The 21479-nt window shown below is 40.4% G+C and overlaps 1 protein-coding gene across 2 annotated transcripts in view; it reads right to left on the reverse strand.

The window, feature by feature from the left end:
- The window catches only part of RNF180 (ring finger protein 180), a 281289-nt gene extending 261221 nt beyond the window's left edge, over positions 1–20068 (reverse strand). For both annotated transcript variants that reach the window (XM_018065778.1, XM_018065777.1), the window contains exon 1: positions 19868–20068. The gene's annotated coding sequence lies outside the window, so the exon portion shown is untranslated. The remainder of the gene's footprint in view (positions 1–19867) is intronic.

Here is a 21479-nt window from a genome sequence, read left to right on the forward strand (position 1 = left end):
TCAGTTATCAATTGGGGCTTCCCTGGTGACTCAGACGGTAAAGAATCTGCCTGCAAGACAGGAGGCCTGGGTTCAATCTCTGGATTGGGAAGATCCCTTGGAAAAGGAGATGGAAAATCACTCCAGTATTCCTGCCTGGAGAATTTCACAGACAGAGGGGCCTGGTGGGCTACACAGTCCATAGAGCCACAGAGTCAGATATGACAGGACAACTAACACACTTACACTATCCATATATTTCTTAAGAACTGGAACAAGGTAAAGATAAAAAGCCAATGGAGGTCAAACTGATAAAAGTGTGGAAGGAGCAATGCATATCAAATTAGAAATAAAGTAAAACATTAAACTGAATGTTGATCCAGACCATTTCAAGACAAATAATATTTCTAATTTAGGGGTCTTTGGTTTTTATTTTTATTTTTTTAAGGAAAAGCTAGTTAAAATGCACTACAAATAAAGGCTACTGTCAACCTTGACACTCAATAAGCAGCAGTCACTACCGAAATGATAAAGCACCTGTATCTAATGTCTGCTCAAGGTTCGTTTGAAAATAGGAGGTCTATGGATACATACACCAATGAGAGCACGTTCAGTGTTGATGGGATTCCTCTTTAATGTGCAACCAAACTAGACGCAAGCACTGCTGCAATGATGACAGTGGTAGAAAGTCTGAACTGTTTGAGGAAATCTATTTCTTTTATATACATACTTTCCTATATATACAAAGTTAACAAAAATGAACTGTCTGGCAGAATTTTGGAGGGTATGACTACTAAAATCAGAGAGAAAATTACCTACAGAAAAAGAATATTTTATTACTGATTAAGAAATGCTGCCCACCCACCCCCAGCCCCTGGGGGCTTGTATTATTAAAGATGAGTATGTACTTTTCTTTGCTTAAAAGCACCGTGTTGCATTTGTAGCCATTAGACTGAGGCACAATCAGTCTACCTAAAGGCTGTATACTGGAAGTGCTTGTGAAATTATATCTCCATGAAATAAGAAGCAGTATTTCTTTTGTAATACAAAGAAATGTTCTCAGTGTAAAAGAAATCTCATTTTTATGTGGGACACAGTAACATCGGATGTAATCCATAACTATTTTGCAGAAGTGGGCTTTGAAACCAGTTGGCTTTGAAACCAGTTACTGCTCACAAATATCATATGTACTAACTCTGTTGGGAATAAGCTGCACAGATATTATTTTGTAAAACTGATACCATGTCCCCTCCCTCTGCTGATGCTGAATCTTGATTCAACTGTGTTGTGAATGCAGAGGAACTGGAATAAAATGTGTTCAACTCCAAGAAATCTACAGAAAAGAAGCATTAAGACTGCAGTCAATGGTCTGTAAAAAACTACAAAAACACAAATGACTGAGTTTTCGAAGCAGCAGTCACTACACTGGTTTGTAAACTGTTTAAAAACACATCAGGACTCCAAAATTAATCTTACATTAGGCAGAAATTAAAACAGGGTTTTACAAATATAATTAGATTCCTGTAGAATTTATATGCCTTATGTAGTTCAATAGCTATTTTTAGAACATGTATTATTTAGTGCAAGCTGACTTGTAATTCAGGATCCCTCTCATATTAGCTTTCAATCTTTGACAAGGGCATCGGATACTTTACAGGTACAAATAGGAGACTGGATCAGGTGATTTCTGTCACTTCTGTAATTCTAGCCTTGGTAACTTCAGGGATTAAAATGACAATTGAAGCTTCCAATTTATTAACTCTAAATCATGAATTACAGACAGGCATCTCAATTTTCTTCAGTAATTGTCGGTGTTACATACTTTGGGGTTTGAACATGATAAAGTCAACTTTCAACAACTTTAACTGTTTAAATAATTCTGTATACACTTTAGTATTCACATCCTGAAATGTTTTTCATGAAAAGCACCCAACTTTCATTGATAGAAAAAATTATTCAATAGTTCAAATGATCTTATTGCCATCTAGTCACTTCTCACCCACCCTCCTGTTCTTCTCTTCCACCTCCCCTGGGCTTGCTGAACTCTTAGACATAACATAATGCATATCTCACCTTAAAGAGACAAGGTAATTAAAACTGATGCTAGAGTAGCTACCAAGTTCTTCTACACTCTCAACACAGCTTCTTAAAGCACACACTTCACTTAAAAGTTGAATACCAACTTTCTATTCTTTGAAATGTTTCCTTTTCCTCACAGATACTGTCTTGAATGCTCACCGCAGTCTTTGAATCCAAGTGACTCCTTTACGAATTATTTTTAAAAAATCATTGAAGAAATGTAGATACTTCATAACTTCTGTATTTTGATTGATTTTACCCATTTTAATTGCTACCACTCCGGTAGAAGGAATGCATTCTTAAGATAATGGAAGTAATAGTATGTAGTACCCATATATTCACTTATTTCTCACACACTACTTTCTTAGGGAGAAAACACAGGAAAAGTTTGAAATTACATTGCTGTTGTTCAGTCACTAAGTCATGTCCAACCCTCTGTCACGCCATGAGCTGTAGCACGCCAGGCTTCCCTGTCCTTCACTATCTCCTGGAGTGCTCAAATTCGTGTCCACTGAGTAGGTGATGCTCTCTAATCATCTCATCCTCTGCTGCCCTCTTCTCCTCTTGTTTTCAATGTTCCCCAGCATCAGGGTCTTTTCCAATAGTCAGCTCTTTGCATCTGGTGGCCAACATACTGGAGCTTCAGAATTAGCCCTTACAGTGAATATTCAGGGTTGATTTCCTTAAGAATAGACTAGTTTGATCTCCTTGCAGTCCAAAGGACTCTCCAGCACCACAATTCAAAAGCATCAATTTTTTGGCACTCAGCCTTCTTTATGGTTCAACTCTCACATCCGTACATGACTACTGGATAAACCATATAAACCTTTATAATAGCTTACAATGATTTTTACATGAACAGATACATTGTTGGTTTGAATTAGAGGCAACAGATTTTCTCACTTTGGGCACTGTTCCTTTCTGTTAGAAAGGAAACTCTAAAAGATCATCTATAAACCACATTCTTCATTTCATTTAAACTCACCTATGAGTCAAATCTATGACTAATTACATTATACTGCATTATATGGGGAAACAGTTCTGGTTGAGTCATTAGCTTGTCCTAATATACAAGGTGCTTCCAAAAGATTCTGCCCCCACCCTACTAAGCTCTTTCTTACTCATAATTACTTTAGAAAAGAAAAATTGGATAAAGTTGTACTTTTTAAAAAGCTACTTACTTACATTATTTTTTTTTTCATTTGCATTATGGTTTATTACAGGATACTGAATATAGTCACTGTAGTATACTGTTGGGAGAAGGCAATGACAACCCACTCCAGTACTCTTGCCTGGAAAATCCCATGGACGGAGGAGCCTGGTGGGCTGCAGTCCATGGGGTAGCTAATAGTTGGACACGACTGAGAGACTTCACTTTCACTTTTCACTTTCATGCATTGGAGAAGGAAATGGCAACCCACTCCACTGTTCTTGCCTGGAGAATCCCAGGGATGGGGGAGCCTGGTGGGCTGCCATCTATGGGGTTGCACAGAGCTAGACACGACTGATGTGACTTAGCAGCAGCAGCAGTTTACTGTTGAACCTTGCTGTTTATTTATTTTATACATAGATTAAAGTAGCACTTTTTAAATGACTTACTAGGTTTAGTTTTAAATAAGATTCTCTTGAGTATAAGGCAGAAATGTGGTTATAAAACTACCAATTTAACTCTTCTACTAGATAAACTCCATTATAATGGAAAAATGTTCCTAGAGTAATCCAGTCAAAACATAAAGCTCCAACTGGGGTGACAGCAGTGGTAACAGTAAATAACGGTCAAATTCTGGATATATATTGAAGGCAGAACAGACATGACTTCCAGACAGATTGAATATGGGTTCTAAGAGAAAAGAAAATCAAGGATGGTTCCAATGAAAGCAACTGTAAGGACAGGACTGCCATCAACAGATATGGGGACAGACACAGGCAGAACAGAAGGGGCACATGATGAGTTTTGGATGTATTAAGTTTGAGACCTCTATTCAACTTTCACATAGATCTGTTGAGTATAAGTTGGATTCAAGAATCTGGAGTTTTGATGAGTATCTGAGCAGCAGCTTTAAAAACAGCTGTTCTCTAAGCCATGAAAAAGGATGAGGTCTATAAGGCTCTAAGTACTGTTAGAGAAGAGGATAGAATCCTTAGCCATGGGCTCACATAAATTTTCTGGAGATCTAAATTTACATCCAGTTATGTCTCATTTACTTCCCTCTGTGTTTTGTAACCTTAGAATATGAATTCATCTTTACCATGAGACAAATATGGGACTTTGTTGAGGACTTGCCCCTCCAGAAAGAACAGTTTCACAATGTAACTGCCAAGTGCATAAGGGACATCACCAAAATAGGAATAGTTTTTTAGTAAGTTTCTCAGTTTGGGGCTCCTTGGCTCACCCTATTAGTATAAATCCAAGAACTAAAATGAGAAGCTAAGGATTCTCAGGTGATTTGAAGGATGTCAGAATTAAAAATGAATAAATATGGGAAAAGAATCTATAAACCATTTCTGGATAGTCAAATAGTTAGGAAAAATCCTTTACAGATCATGCTAATAAATGTAGGATGATTAATATAATCACCATTTTCAATTCCTAATGAAATGATGGATTTAGGGGAAGAAATCAATGGCTACTTCTACTAAAACATTAGGGAAAAGGGATGATCATTTCATAATGTATCCATAAGGCTAGGCTTCCCTGTTGGCTCAGATGGTAAAGAATCTGCCTGCTATGCAGGAGACCTGAGATCTTCTGCAGGAGAATCCCTGCAGTAGGCAATGGCAACCCACTCTAGTATTCTTTCCTGGAGAAGCTGGTGGACAGAGGAGCCTGGCGGGCTACAGTCTATGGGGTTGCAAAGAGTCAGACATGACTGAGTGACTCAAGGCTGTTACCACCTGAACTCAAAGATCAATCTTAACATCACTGAAAATAAAACAACTATACTGGTTAGCTAGGGTTAACATAACAAAATACCACCAACTGGGTGGCTTTAACAACAGATTTTTTTTTTCTTCACAGTTCTGGAACTAGAAGTCTAAGATCAAGGGGCCATCAGGGTTGGTTGCTCTGAAGGCTCTCTCCTTGGGTTTTAAATGGCTGCCTTCTCATGCATCCCCCCATGACCTTTCTTCTGTAGGCATGTATCCTGGGGTCTTTTTGCAAGCCCAAATTTCCTCTACTTAATAAGGACACTCGATGGAGATGAAATTGAGCAAACTCCAGGAGACAGTGAAGGACAGGGATGACTGGTGTGCTGCACGGGGTCCCAGTCAGACACTACTGAGTGACTGGACAACAAAACAAGGACACCAGTCAGACAGGATTGAGTCTACCCAAACAGCCTCATTCCAACCTAATCACACTGTAAAGGCCTTATATCCAAATACGGTCACACCCTGAGGTACTTGTTGGGAATTAACTCTTCAATATATGAATTTGGAGGGGATACAATTCACATTATACCAATCACCAAACAACTTGTGCCTCCTGATAAAATGTAATTGGAAGTATTCAGCACCATCTCTAAAGTATTCTTAAAATAATAACCATAATAGCCGGAACTGAATCAAACAATTAAATCTAAGAACCACTTTATTTACTATATGAATAGATGAATGTGTTAAATGACATTCAGTCACTCAGTCATGTCCGAGTTTTTGCACCCCATGGACCGCAGCACAGCAGGCTTCCCTGTCCATCACCAACTCCTGAAGCTTGCTCAAACTCATGTCCATCGAGTTGGTGATGCCATCCAACTATCTCATCCTCTGTCGTCCCCTTCTCTTCCCACCTTCAATCCTGCCTAGACTCAGGGTCTTCTCCGATAAGTTTGTTCTTCGCATCAGGAGGCCAAAGTATTGGAGTTTCAGTATCAGTCCTTCCAATGAATATGCAGGACTGATTTCCTTTAGGATTGACTGATTGGATCTCCTTGCAGTTCAAGGGACTCTCAAGAGTCTTCTTCAACACCACAGTTCAAAACCATCAATTCTTTGGTGCTCAGCTTTCTTTATAGTCCAATTCTTACATCCATACATGACTACTAGAAAAACCATAGCTTTGACTAGATGGATCTTTGTTGGCAAAGTAATGTCTCTGCTTTTTAATATGCTGTCTGCTGCTGCTGCAGCTAAGTCACTTCAGTCGTGTTCGACTCTGTGTGACCCCATAGATGGCAGCCTACCAGGCTTTCCTGTCCTTGGGATTCTCCAGGAAAGAACACTGGAGTGGGTTGCCATTTCCTTCTCCAATGCATGAAAGTGAAAAGTGAAAGTGAAGTCTCTCAGTCGTGACCCCATGGACTGCAGCCCACCAGGCTCCTTCGCCCATGGGATTTTCCAGGCAACAGTACTGAAATGGGGTGTCATTGCCTTCTCTGAATATGCTGTCTAGGTTGGTCATAGCTTTTCTATGGCTGCAGTCACCATCTGTAGTGATTTTGGACCCCAAAATAATGAAGTCTCTCACTGTTTCTGTTGTTTCCTCATTTATTTGCCATGAAGTGATGGGACTGGATGACATGATCTTACTTTTCTGAATGCTGAGCTTTAAGCCAACTTTTTCACTCTCCTCTCTTACTTTCATCAAGAGGCTCTTTAGTTCTTCTTCACTTTCTGCCATAAGGGTGGTGTCATCTGCATATCTGAGGTTATTGATATTTCTCCCGGCAAACTTGATTGCAGCTTGTGCTTCATCGAGCCCGCCATTTCTCATGATGCACTTTTCATATAAGGTAAATAAGCAGGGTGTCAATATTCAGCCTTGACATACTCTTTTTCCCAATTTGGAACCAGTCTGGCTCCATGTCTCATTCTAACAGTTGCTTCTTGACATGCATACAGATTTCTCAGGAGGCAGGTAAGGTGGTCTGGTATTCCTATCTCTTGAAAAGTCAAAGGCTTTGGTATAGTCAATAAAGCAGATGTTTTTCTGGAACTCCCTTGCTTTTTCGATGATCCAACAGATGTTGGCAATTTGATCTCTGGTTCCTCTGAATTCAACTTGAACATCTGGAAGTTCACAGTTAACTTACTGTTGAAGTCTGACTTGGAGAATTTTGAGCATTTCTTTGCTAGTGTGTGAGATGAATGAAATTGTCCAGTAGTTGAAATGACATTATGAGGCTTTAAAACTAGCCCAGTACAGGATGTGATTAATTCTACAACTTGGCTTTATCAGCTAATTAATTTTAAAAGAAAGAAGAGAAACTTAAGAGATTTAAGACATCCATCAAATGCAATGCATAGACTTGTTTGATTCTTAATTCAAACAAATCAACTCTTAAGAAAAATATTTTTGAGACAACCAGGGAAAATTATACATGAATTAGATATTCAATTCAGTTCAGTTCACTCAATCGTGTCCAACTATTTGCAACCCCATGAATCGCAGCATGCCAGGTCTCCCCGTCCATCACCAACTCCCAGAGTTCACTCAGACTCACGTCCAACAAGTCAGTGATGCCATCCAGCCATCTCATCCTCTGTCCTCCCCTTCTCCTCCTGCCCCCAATCCCTCCCAGCATCAGAGTCTTTTCCAATGAGTCAACTCTTCGCATGAGGTGGCCAAACTACTGGAGCTTCAGCTTTAGCATCATTCCTTCCAAAGAAATCCCAGGGCTGATCTCCTTCAGAATGGACTGGTTGGATCTCCTTGCAGTCCAAGGGACTCTCAAGTCTTCTCCAGCACCACAGTTCAAAAGCATCAATTCTTCGGCATTAACTTCATTGGACATAATATAGAAAACTGTTGTTTTTTAAAGGTCCTTAGGCCAGAGTTGGACATGACTGAAGCGACTTAGCAGCAGCAGCAGGCTAGAGATAAATATTTTAATTTTGACTATTTATAAGCAAAATTATATAATGCAGAAACAAAACATATGTAATGCAGAAAAAAATGAAACAAAAACGGAAGAGTAACTATTAAAGCTGGCTGATGGATACATAATGATTCATTATACCAGTCCTCTACTTTTGTGTATGCTTGAAATTTTTCATAAAAAGATTAAAAAAAAAAACACCTGAATAAACAGAATTTTCAGATGAGACTATACTCTACCATCTACTCAGAGACTAGGCCAATATAGACTTCCTCATTATCTGTATCACTGGACCTTTTTTTTTTTTTAATAATCTACTATTCTAGTGAAAATGCTGCCTTTTCCAAGTCCTGACTTTACTCAGGGGTCTCAATTCCCAACTCCCTGCTTCATCTATAAGCAAGGCCTTGGTCTCCTCTTTAACTATGAATATTAAAATCCAAGCCACTATATTAGTGAGCCTCGCAAGCTCACCCTAACACTAAGGGTAGATTTTATGTCATGTTTCTACTTGCTAAGCTCTCTCCACCTTTCTTCTTTTTAGCTCTGAGCTCTCTTTTAAATACCTTGTTACAAGCTCATCTATGCATTTATGTAGTACATAATCAAATATTTCTAGATAAGTTCTAATATTTGCAGCAGAGCTCTTCAGATTATCACAACCGGGTGCTTCGTCTCTGTTAAGCACTGTAAGAAACACTTCTAATTCTAGTTATTTGGCACTGTCACTCAGAGTTCTGGTCATATTTCTTATGATTTGTTCTGAAAACATTCAGAACCCTGAAGGGAAAGAGCAAGGGAGAAAGAAGGATGAAAATGTATTGAGGAGAAAAGAATCCTTGCCAGCTCTTTCAATAAGGTGGAAAGATTGATCCCTGAGTCAGGAAGATCCCCTGGAGGAGGAAACAGCAACCCACTCTAGTATTCTTGCATGGAAAACCCCATGGACAGAGGAGCCTGTGGACTACAGTCCACGGGGTTGCAAAGAGTAGGACATCACTGAGCAAACAACAAAACAAAAATAGTCATGTTCCTTAGGATTTGTTCTGAAAACATCAGAATCCAGAAGGGAAAGGGCAAAGTGAGAAAGGAGGATTAAAATGGGTCCAGGACTAAAGATACCCTGCGAGCTCTTTCAAAAAGGTGGAATGGGATAGATCTAAGAGACCAAGGAAGAGATATAAGAAGAGGAAGATATTTTGTCCCATATAGTCTATAAACAAAAAGCAAATGTGTCACCTAAAAAATTCTAGGCCAAAAATTGTGGTTCTGGTCACCAAGGTATTACTTTTTGAAAATCTGAAGCATTTTATTCTCCACCTTGAAGGCAGAGTCCTTGTAGAAAAAACAAAACAAATCATCAATCTTCTTCTGTGGACCTAACAAAAGCAGAAGATACTAAAACGAGGTGGCAAGAACATATAGAACTATACAAAAAAGATCTTAATGACACAGATAACTATGATGGTGTGATCATTCACCTAGAATCAGATATCCTGGAGTGTGAAGTCAAGTGGGCCTTGGGAAGCATCACTACAAACAAAGCTAGTGGAGGTGATGGAATTCCAGTTGAGCTATTTCAAGTTTTAAAAGATGCTGTGAAGCCAGCAAATTTGGAAAACTCAGCAGTGGCCACAGGACTGGAAAGGGTCAGTTTTCATTCCAGTCCCAATGAAAGGCAATGCCAAAAAAATGCTCAAACTACTGCACAATTGCACTCATCTCACACACTAGCAAAGTAATGTTCAAAATTCTTCAAGCCAGGCTGCAACAGTACCTGAACCAAGAACTTCCAGGTGTTCAAACTGGATTTGGAATAGACAGAGGAACCAGAGATCAAACTGGCAACATCCACTGGATCACCGAAAAAGCAAGAAAGTTCCAGAAGAACATCTACCTCTGCTTTATTGACTACACCAAAGCTTTTGATTGTGTGGATCACAACAAACTATGGAAAATTCTTCAAGAGATGGGAATACCAGACCACCTGAGCTCCCTCCTGAGAAATCAGTATGCAGTTCAAAAAGCAACAGTTATAACTAGACATGGACAAATGAACTGGTTCCAAATTGGGAAAGGAGTACGTCAAGGCTGTATATTGTCACTCTGCTTATTTAACTTATATGCAGAGTACATCATGTGAAACGCCAGACTGGATGAATACAAGCTGTAAGCAAGATTGCTGGGAGAAGTATCAATAATCTCAGATATGCAGATGACCACCTCCCTTATGGCAGAAAGGGAAGAAGAACTAAAGAGCCTCTTGATGAAAGTGAAAAAGGAGAGTGAAAAAGCTGGCTTAAAACTCAACATTCAAAAAACAAAGATCATGGCATTTGGTCCCATCACTTCATGGCAAATAGATGGGGAAACAATGAAAACAGTGACAGACTTTATTATTTGGGGCTCCAAAATCACTGCAGATGGTGACTGCAGCCATGAAATTAAAAGACACTTGCTCCTTGGAAGAAAAGCTATGACCAAACAGACAGCATATTAAAAAGCTGCTGCTACTGCTGCTAAGTCATTTCAGTCGTGTCTGACTCTGTGTGACCCCATAGACGGCAGCCCACCAGGCTCCCCTGTCCTTGGGATTCTCCAGGCAAGAACACTGGAGTGGGTTGCCATTTCCTTCTCCAATGCATGAAAGTGAAAAGTGAAAAGGAAGTCACTCAGTCATGTCCAACTCTTTGCGATCCCATGGACTGCAGCCTACCAGGCTCCTCTGTCCATGGGATTTTCCAGGCAAGAGTACTGAAGTGGGGTACTGCCAACAAAGGTCCATCTCGTCAAAGCTATGGTTTTTCCAGTAGTCATGTATGGATGTAAAAGTTGGACTATAAAGAAAGCTGAGAGCCCAAGAATTGATGGTTTTGAACTGTGGTGTCGGAGAAGACTCGTGGGAGTCCCTTGGACTGCAAGGAGATCAAACCTGTCAATAGTAAAGGAAATCAGTCCTGAATATTCATTGGAAGGATTGATGATGAAGCTGGAACTCCAGTACTTTGGCCACCTCATGCGAAGAACTGGCTCATTTGAAAAGACCCTGATGCTGGGAAAGATGGAAGGTGGGAGTAGAAGGGGACAACAGAGGATGAGATGGTTGGATGACAACACCGACTCAAAGGACATGAGTTTGAGCAAGCTCCAGGAGATGGTGAGGACGGGGAGCCTGGCATGCTGCAGTCTATGGGGTCATAACGAGTCAGACACGGCAAGCAACTGAACTGAAATGAGTGGCTCATTAGGCTGCTGCCAGTGCTCAGCCCATCTGCTCTACATTCCAGCAGTCCAGGCTTCCTTCCACTCCTCTACTTCACTGGTTCACTCCTCCTGCTCCTAACTCTGAATCTCTGGGAAGCTTGCCTCTAGTCTCTAGGGAATAGAACCATATCCTTCGAGTCTCAGCTAAAATACCACCTTCTAGAGGAGAAAGGAGAGTGGGTTATCCTTGGTCTATTATTTTCACCCAGTGTGTTAGTGTTAGTTACTAAGTCGTGTCCAACTCATCGCGACCCCATTTTCCCCCAACAACCTTTCTAATCCTCCTTTAGAACATTCATCATGCTTTTAACTACTCATTCCATGTTTGTCTTCCTCGCTGAGATGCAAAATCCTAGGCAGTTTATAACAGTGCTAAGCACTGATCAGTTGAATGAATGAGTGAATAAGTAAGCAAGCATAGGCAGACAAAAAAAAGTCATTCTTTCCTAACTCTCCTTGAAGTCAAGGCACAACTTACTGGCATCACCAGGGTAAATTTAGCAAACACCATTGGAAGAAGCTGGTCTTGGCCTCATAAAGCTGTCACAAAGATTGACTTTTTAGAAGCTTCATTTTAGAATACAATCTGAGCTTCATGACACCTTATGTGGTTTGATGACATATCTTATATCTCTGGAGGTATGTATCTCAATCACATACCTTATGTGGTTTGATGACGTATCTTATATCTCTGGAGATATTCAGATTACTTATAATTTTCTTTATGAAGGTATCTATCAGAAAACAGTACTTTTCTCTTTTCAATCAGCAATGGGACAGAAAGTGGCATACTCTCCATATTTTTTAAACTAAAATCTCTACCTATAAATCACAAATTCAAGAGGTTGGAATTATTTTAAATACTAACTACTACTCTTGAATACAGTGATTATTAAATAGCACTAGCTCCTTTAACCATCAGGACATTCCTGTGATGTAGGGATTGTTAATTGTTTCATAAACGAGGAAATGAAGGCCTAGAGAGTAAACTAACTTCCCAAAGTATGTCTATCGTTTTATGAGGAGGAAGTTCCTATTTTCTAGAGTCTTGACATTTTGAAGGACCAGAGGAATGAGGAAGACTGAAGCCCTTACAGACAGTTCAAAGTCGGGATGGGGGAAAGAGCTCTCTATAAACTCATTTGCTAGAACAGAGGAGTCAGTGAAATCATTGGCTGCCCTTGCCTATCTGCTGGCATCTGAGCTGACTACAGTAAGAAAAGCAGAGGGTAAGGTATGGAAGCTCTAAGTTTCAGGATCTACACTGTCTTGATCAGCTTTTTGGTGACATCAGAAATACTCTTGAGTCATTCTAAAAATAAATCAGGGCCAAATAAATTAACAGAGTCCACAAAAAACTGCATACACTTCTATCCAACCACATGAATTTTAGTGTATTTTACTTTTATGTTTGATTTGCCTTTGCTTACTCCCTGCTTTTTGTAATTATGGGATCTAGATCATGCACCCAATGTACCCAATTTGCTATCATTTATTCTCCTGTCCTACAAATATACCACTGTCTGGCAGCAAATGTATCTGCAGATAGCTGTTCCAAATAGTCCTTCAGCATGGATCTCCCTAGAACTCAATGATACTTAGATGCTGTACTAAGACGAAGATTTGGTTTATAATCCTGAAACAGCCATGCTACACTAGTTTTCTTCTGTCTTCCCATTCACTGATGTCCTTAGAATCTCCTGAAGTATGTATGCATGGTTTAGCTTGCCTTCTTTAAATGTTTCCAGAAATGGGATGCACTTATTTATCCTACATTCTGAACAGCTACAAAACAAAACAAAACAGCATGTGCAACCATGTTATAGTTTCTTTACTGATACATGAATATGTAGCAAAAGTATAAAAGCTACATACACATGTATCAGTAAAGAAATGATAAATACCAAGTTTAGGATAATGGTAACCTCTAGAAAGGTATCTAAGGGGGCTTAAATTTTACCTGCATTTTTTTCTTAAAAAAATCTGAAAAAAATAAAATGTTAACACTTTATGAGGTTACATGGTGGGAACATGGGTGTTCATTATACTATTCTCTATACCGTATGTTAATACTTAAAAGTTTTTATATCTATTTAAAGAATTTAAACTTATTTGCTTTAGTAATATGGAAGTCACATGTTTTGCATCTTATATCATGAAAACTTCTCAACGTGAAAAAATCAAAAACATTTGTTTTGAAGAGTACATAAAGTAGAAATGGCTTTCTATTGGAGGATTAATTATTACACTAAAGAGTGCTACATATACATTAAATTGTGGGGGAATCTACGATCAAAATGACTACCTGTGCGAGTGATTCTCACATCTGTGCTTCTGAAACACATGAAACCTTTTTAAAAGAACAGATGCTCAAGATTTATCTTAAACCTGCTTGAATCAGAGTATCTGCAATGAGAATCACATACACCAAGACTGACAACCACTGATCTACGAAAACGGCAAAAAGAAAATTGAGCAACCACCACTAATTCAGACCAATCATGTGACTAGCGTGGTGGAGGGGCAGTTTTCCCAGTGGCTACATAGACAGCTCTGTCTCCCACTTGGGTACTGTACAAGCAAAACACAAAGTAAGAAAAAATGAAACAGATTTTCATTGTTTCATTTCTCACAGATTGAGAAAACATGCATAACAATACATTAGCTAAACCACTAAAGAGGGACAGTGGTTCTTATGAAATACATCCATCATAAAAGTGTCACAAATCATATATTAATCATAAAACACACTGAATTAGGCTAGAAACAAACATGCTTGCCTTTTATGAAATAGAGAAAGCACAAAAAGGCTTATGTAACTGTAATGAAAACACTCACTCCAGATGATGTGATTACAGCACTGGATATCCTTTGTCCTCTCTCATCCACACTCCAGAGGTATTTTTCACCTACTCTACTGTGTTCTAATTCCCAGGAGGCTGACTTTTCACCTGCAAAAATACTCCCTCTCCCTCTCCCACCTTCTGCCTACCAGCTAAATTTGCCAGTGGGAAGCACCACTAGGAAATCAGAGGGCTGGAAAGGAGTGAAGAGGGGTATTTACTCCTCCACGCCTCTCTATCTCAGAAAGGCCAAAGGTCTAGCCAGGCAGCATTCCCCATATAGCTACCCTCTCTGGGTTTTAGTCTTGATCCTATTCTCTCACCCCTTTAGGCCTAGGGATGATAATGGTTCTCATTACTGTTAGTCCTGAGATGCTTCACCATCCATTGTTGATTTATTTTACCTCAGGCACACTTTCAAAATTGATCTTATCAACTACTCCATTTTGAGCTTGCTACATTTTTTCAGAACACTGACTGACACAATTATAAAGCATGAAGGTATATTACCCTATCTCTAAGCAGAATGCTTTTTTGTAGATCTAACCTTACAAGCTTAATATGTCCAGCTAGTATCCAGCATTATAGGTGCTGTACATGATTGAGGAAAATATATACTGAATATACGACCTGTTCCCTGGTAGCTCAGACAGTAAAGAACCTGCCTGCAACGTGATAGACCAGGGTTAGATCCCTGGATCAGGAAGATCCCCTGGAGAAGGAAATGGCAACCCACTCCAGTATTCTTAATATTCTTGCCTGGAGAATCCCATGGACAGAGGAGCCTGGCAAGCCTTAGTCGATGGGACTGTGAAGAGTCAGACACAACTGAGCGACTAACACACACTTGTACCTTTGAGGGGAAAAAAAAGAAAAACCTAGGTGGAAAACAAATTCAATCCCACTCCTAGGCATATATCTGGAGAAAACGATAACCTGAAAAAATACATGTACCCCAATATACGTTGTAGCACTATTTACAACAGCCAGGACATGGAAGCAACCTAGATGTCCATCAAAGGATGAATGGATAAAGAACCTGTGGTACATATATACAATGGAATACCACTCAGACATAAAAATTAACAAAAGAGTGCCATTTACAGAGACATGGATAGACCTAGAGACTGTCATACAAAAGAAGTCAGAAAGAGAAAAACAAGCATAGTATGTCAACACACATATGTGGAATCTACAAAAATGGTACGGATGAACTTATTTGCAAAACAGAAATAGAGACACAGATGCAGAGAACAAATTACGAATACCAAAGGAGGAAATGGGGTGGAATGAACTGGGAGACTGGGACTGACATGTATATAGACTCTAAGGCATAAAACAGGAAACTAGTGAGAACCTACTATGTAGCACAGGGAACTCTACTCAGTGCTCTGTGGTGACCTAAACAGGAAGGAAACCTAAAAAACAGAGAGCATATATGTATAACTGATTCAGTTTGCTGCACAGCAGAAACTAACACAACATTGTAAAGTAACTACACTCCAATAAAAATTAATAAAAAACCTTTTTTGGTTTCAATGAGTAAAACTTTGATGCACTCAAATAATAATAATAATAATAATAATTCCATTTGCAGTGACATGGATGGACCCAGAGATTGTCATACTGAGTGAAGTCAAAGACAAAGACAAATATCATGTGATATTGCTTATATGTGGAAGCTTGAAAAAAAAAAAAGAAAAGAAAAAAAAGATACAAACAAACTTATTTATAAAACAGAAAAAGAATCACAGATGTGGAAAACAAACTTCTAGTTACCAAGGGGGAAACTGAGGGGGGGATAAATTCAGAGACTTGGATTGACATATACATCCTACTGTACATAAAACAGATAATAGGAACCTACTGTATTGGGAACTCTCAATACTTTGTAATGACCTGGAAAGATTCTTTCCTGGTGATGGAAAGAATCTAAAAAAGAGGGGATATATGTAGAACTGATTCACTTTGCTGTACAACAGAAACTAACACAACATTGTAAAGCAACTATAATAAAAATTAAAGAAAAACAAATTCAAGGGCAAAATAAAAGAAATAATAAAAAACAAGGAGTAATTAACAGACAGACATGGTGAACTAAAAAATAAGAACTAGGGAGTCAGGGAAGGCTTTCTGGAAAAAAAGTATTCCAGCTGGGTCCTAAAGCACAGGGAGAATTTAGATAGCCTTTGCAAGTAGAGTGGAGAGGAATGGGCATCTTGAGCAAGGAAAATAATATAAGCCAAAACACTAAATAGGAAAGGTTATGGTTGTTGGGTAAGCAAAAAGTATAATGCCAGACTAGAGCATATCAAGCTCTATTTAGGACTCTACAGCCTTAGCTAGTTCTAAGTCAGACAAGTGAAGCTATACAAAAATACTAATTCTATAATTTATATATCTTTCAGGAGATTAGTGGGCTTCCTAGGTGACTCAGGGTAAAGAATCTGCCTGCCAATGCAGGAGATGCGGGCTTGACTCCTGGGTCGGGAAGATCCACTGGAGAAGGAAATGCCTCCAGGAAACCCATTCCAGTATTCCTGCCTGGGAAATCCCATGGACAGAGCTAGGTGGACTACAGTCCATGGGGTCACAGAAGAGCCCACTTATATATATATATACTATTCATTTCATGCTGCCTAAATTGGTGTTTGTATTTCAACTCTGGCCCCTTGAGAAAAAAAAATTTTTTTAACAGTTTTCTGAATAGGCCAGGAAGTTCTCAATCAGAATAAGCCTCATTCTTATCTCAACAATTTTATGAACGACGTTTTGAAGTTGCTGTTAAAATCTCTGCTAATGACCTACTACTTGTTTCCAAGGTTTCCCACCTGTCAGACTATCAGTGAACTAATCAGGGAAAGAGATTACAGAACTTAAAGGTAGTTCCATCATTAACAGAATAATTTCTAATATTTCTGCTTGCTACAGAGAAATTTATTAAGACAAAAAATGCAATATCTCTAATTTTCTCAGCTGGATTTTATAAAAGACTTATCAATCAAGTAATTTCCTTAAACATTTTCTTAAATCAAGGAAAACAATAAAACAGCTTATTAATTATGTGGTTAACGTTTTCTGTACCAGACACTTAGTCTGGTTAATATAATACTATTTGGTTAATATAACATTTTTGTACACATTATTGCATACTAGGGCCAAAAGAAGATATTTTTAATGTGGGCATTTTTATGTCATCATTTTACTGGGGACTGCCTACTTATTGGAGCTGTTCTGATGCAGGGAATTTTGATGAGACCTTAAAAATGAAATATTAACCTTCCAAAGTGAGAAAAAAATTCACATTAAACATGAAACAGATATCCTTATCCATTCCCTGGGAAGCGGCTTAGTGACTACACCACCACTGTATTACAAATGTATACATGCCTACAAGCAAGCAGTGTCCATTACAGAGTAGTCACACTGAGAAGGTTACAAACATTTTCTAATAATGCTGCCAATAATTAAAACTATTTTAAAAACACCTTTCACAGTTGTCTTCGTAGCCTTCATGATAACTGTTTAAATATCCTTAAGACCAGCAAAATCTTGAAGTGAGGCAGAGCTAAGTTTTGCAACCAAGCAGAAATCATTCTGCCAAGTTTAGCAAATAAAAGATGTTCAAACTGAGCTACATAGTTTTGGATTAAAAAAAAAATACAAACAAAAAACAAGTACTTGTAAAAGATTCTAAAATCATATTTTTTTGTTGCTTGTAAAATTGACAAAATTTTTCAAATATTTAAAATAACTAAATAGCAGCAGCACTTTTTAAATAAACATCTAGCCTCCTAAAGTAACTACCTGGAACGACCATTCTAAAAACATAAATGACAGCATGTTGGGGGCAGTGGCAGTGTTTCATGACCCTATAGTCACACTTTGAAGTCACAAAGCAGCTTTCTTCCAAGGAGATTAAAATATTCTCCAGACATTACTTCATTAATTCTCTAAGTATCCCTTCTGAAAGAAAAGATATATCACAGTTCTTTTTCTTTCCAGTTGGTGAGTGAAGATGGTGCAAGGGAAAGAAAATTGTTAGTGTTTATTCCATGAGTCACTAAGTAAGCCTAGGCGAACTGTGCCCTAAAATGTGCTATGTAGTTAGCAAAATTTAACTGAATTTTTTTAGCTTTATTCTGTTGATAAAAAGGCATTATATGAGGTAGATGTCTCATAAAATATTACAGGGATATATTATTATTAATTCATTGGATACTTGCCTAGAGGAACTCCTGCTTGACATACAGGAATTACCAATTAAAGACGCAGGTGTCTATCCTCAGATATACCCATAAATGCCTAGTTAAGTCTATTTCATAAAGGAGAAAAAGCTTGTTTTTTTTTTTTTAAGACTCCTTTCTTTGAATTTTAAAAGAAAAAAAATCTTCACTTTGAAAAACCAAACATATAAATGTAACAGAGGAAGAAAAATGGGGCAATAAAAGATCTATTGGCAAAATCATTTAAAAGCAGGGAAAGGGGTGCATTGTTGACAGCACTGGAGAGAAAGGACAACATAATATTGCACCTGATTACAAGTCAATTTTCATTGAAATTATTAAAATAATTATTCTTCTAAATGTTTAATTCTTTTGTAGGAGAAAAGAAAACTTACTGCTCAGGCATACTACCATTCCACTTATCCATTAAATAAACATTTAGGGTCTCTGCTATGTTAATCATTAGGTACAACTGAGCTCCCAGTGGATTCACATAGGAGATTAATAGTTTGACAGAGGAAAGACGCACACGCACACACACACGCACGCACACACACACACACACACACACTTCGTCCTTACTACGATTCCAAAAAATGGAATGACTCTGGTCATTTAAGTATCACTTTTAGGGGTACTACTTTAGGAATATGAAAGAACTCAAGTATATTTTTAAGAAAGGTTTTGGTAATTAATGAATAAATAAAAATATGCGAATTAGAGGGGCTCTCAGCGCTAATTTTGTTTGAGGTTGAGTGACTGTACTGAGAACAACTCTCAGTCAGACAAGTTCTAACCCCAGTTCCCACAAGGGCTGACTCCTTGTTTTTGATGTAATCACTTTTCCTCGTGGGTGCCTCAGTTGTCTGGTCTATAAAATGGGTAATTTAATAGAAACCTGCCCACACAATGCTCCTTTGTAATTACTAATGAATGCTCTCCTGTGTACTCTTAAAACTATTACATGCTAGAAAAATATCCAGTACATCCTATGTCGAAAAGAACGCGGTGACATGTTAGTGCTAATTAGGACACTAATGACAAATCTTCTCCATCCTAGGGATCCTCTCTGTCCACCTTCGCCTCGCGGCATTTCAGAGCTTACCCACGACCTCTGACAAGTCTGAACCCTCCGGACCCGAGGCTGCAACAAAAGCAGCTGAGACGCCGATACCGAAACGGACCAGACAAAAGAAAGTGGATCCGGGCGAAGGGAACGGGCCGTGGAAGGGGGGTGTGTGCGACTCTCCCCACGAGCTCTGAGAGGAAACCGCACGCGGTTCCCCAACTCCCACCTGGAGGGCGGCCGCGCCGGCCCCGCGGCCCTCCCCGCACGCCCCCGGCGCCGCCCGGCTCGCGCTCCCAGACCCCGTGTAATTCCGCCCTCCGGCCGACTCGCGCCCCGAGGCCGCCGCCGCCGCCCCGGGAGCCTCAGGTGCCAAAGTTGAAACGCCGCCGCACCACCTGAGGCCGGGGCGGGAGGCGGCCGGGCCAGCGCAGCCCGGCCCCGGCGCGTCCGCCCGGCGCGAGCCCGGGGCCCGAGCCGCCGCGGCCGGGCAGGGCAGGGCAGGGCAGGGCCGCGCCCGGTCGGGCCGACGCCAGCCCCTCGGGCGGCCGCGCCCCCCCCCCCCCCGGACTCCCAACCGCCGGGCCTCACCTGCGTCCGCGTCCCGGGGCGCCCGGCCGCCCGCAGCCCGGCTCTGAGGACTCGCGGCGGCGGCTCCCGCGGCGACGATGCCGGTTCGGCGAGACGGGAAGCGACAGGAGCCAAACCCCGCGGAAAGCGCTCGAGCTGCGCCGGCGGCCCGGAGCCCGCGGCCTCGGTCTCGGCGCCCCAGCGCTCCCCGCCGCCTCCGGCTCCGCGCACCCACCTCGGCGTGTTCCGGCCCGAGCGGCGCGTGGGCGGCGCCCCGTCCTGACCCCGCGCAGCCTGGCGAGCAGCGCCAGCTGCGCCCGTCCGGCGGCACCGTGGGAAAGTTGGGCTTTCTGGTCCTCCCTTTATCAGAGCATCGGAAGTGGCCGTGCCTGCTTCTGCCGCGGCCTCACCCAGTCCCACCCACAGTTCGGAGCTCCGAGCCCCCCTGCTGGGCCCATTACCTGCTGAGATCCACTCACATCCCCAGACGCTTCTCCACACCTAGACTCTTTCTAAGGCACCGCCACTCTCTGAGTTTACTTTTCCCTTCTGATGTCACTGTCCTAGTTGCTTACCTTATGCCGAAGGTTCCGTCCAAATACACCTGGGATTAACTACCAAAGGGTTTTTGATTCCTTTGCTGATGAATTACAGCTGGTAGATGAGTTGATGACAGGAGGTAAATCAAAAGTGCTTAGTCAGGGAGTTGGAGGGCTCGCTTGGAGTAAAAGTGGACTTGTCAGCAGGTTGTGAACTCTGGATTCAGAGCAATGAAAATAGATGATCAAAAGACTGTAAGTAAGGTTTGGAATATAAAAAAGCAAGTTTTATTAGGTTGCTTCAGGAAGGGGAAGGAAGCTGAGTGGGAGGACCTCAAAAGACTGTACAGCTTTCTTTGCTAGATACAGAAATTGCCATTTGCCCAAGTGGTTTCTTTAGAGTCTTGTTCTAAGAATTGCGTGCATGCTCAGTCCCATTCATCTCTTTGCGACCCCTTGGACTGTAGCCTGCCAGGCTACAATTTCAGGCAAGAATACTGGGGTGAGTGGGTTGCCATTTTCTTCTCCAGGGGATTTTCCCAACTCAGGGATGGAACCCGCATCTCCTACTTCTCCTGGTAGGCAAGCACATTCTTTCTACTGACTTAGACAATATGCAGTGATTTCCCAAGTGAAAATCTGATGAAATAATCAACAGCAAAACCACACAAAAACATGATAGGAAAAGTAAACTACTACATTTGAATATTAATACAGAAAGCCACAACAAAAAGCCTAGCCAACCAAATCCAGCAACGTAGAAAAAGTATTTTACAACATGAGCAAGACGGATTTGGCTAGTAAGTGCAAGGTTGGTGTAGCATCAAATGAATTATGGATGTAACACACTCTCTGTTTTAAAAAAGGGACAAAAACCACAGGATCATCTCAATAGTTGAAGAAAAAGCACTTGACAAAACCTAGCTCTTTTTCATGACTAAAAACACTCAACTATGTAGGAAGAGAACACCCTCAATCTGGTAAAGGACATCCACAATCTGATTTTTTTAATTAAAAAAAAAAAGAAGCTAACATCATAATTACTGGTAAAAGAATGAATAATTTCACATAAGATCAAGGAGAGGAAAAAATAT

This window comes from Capra hircus, chromosome 20 (genome assembly GCF_001704415.2).
Source record: "Capra hircus breed San Clemente chromosome 20, ASM170441v1, whole genome shotgun sequence".
NCBI classification, from domain to species: Eukaryota; Metazoa; Chordata; class Mammalia; order Artiodactyla; family Bovidae; genus Capra; species Capra hircus.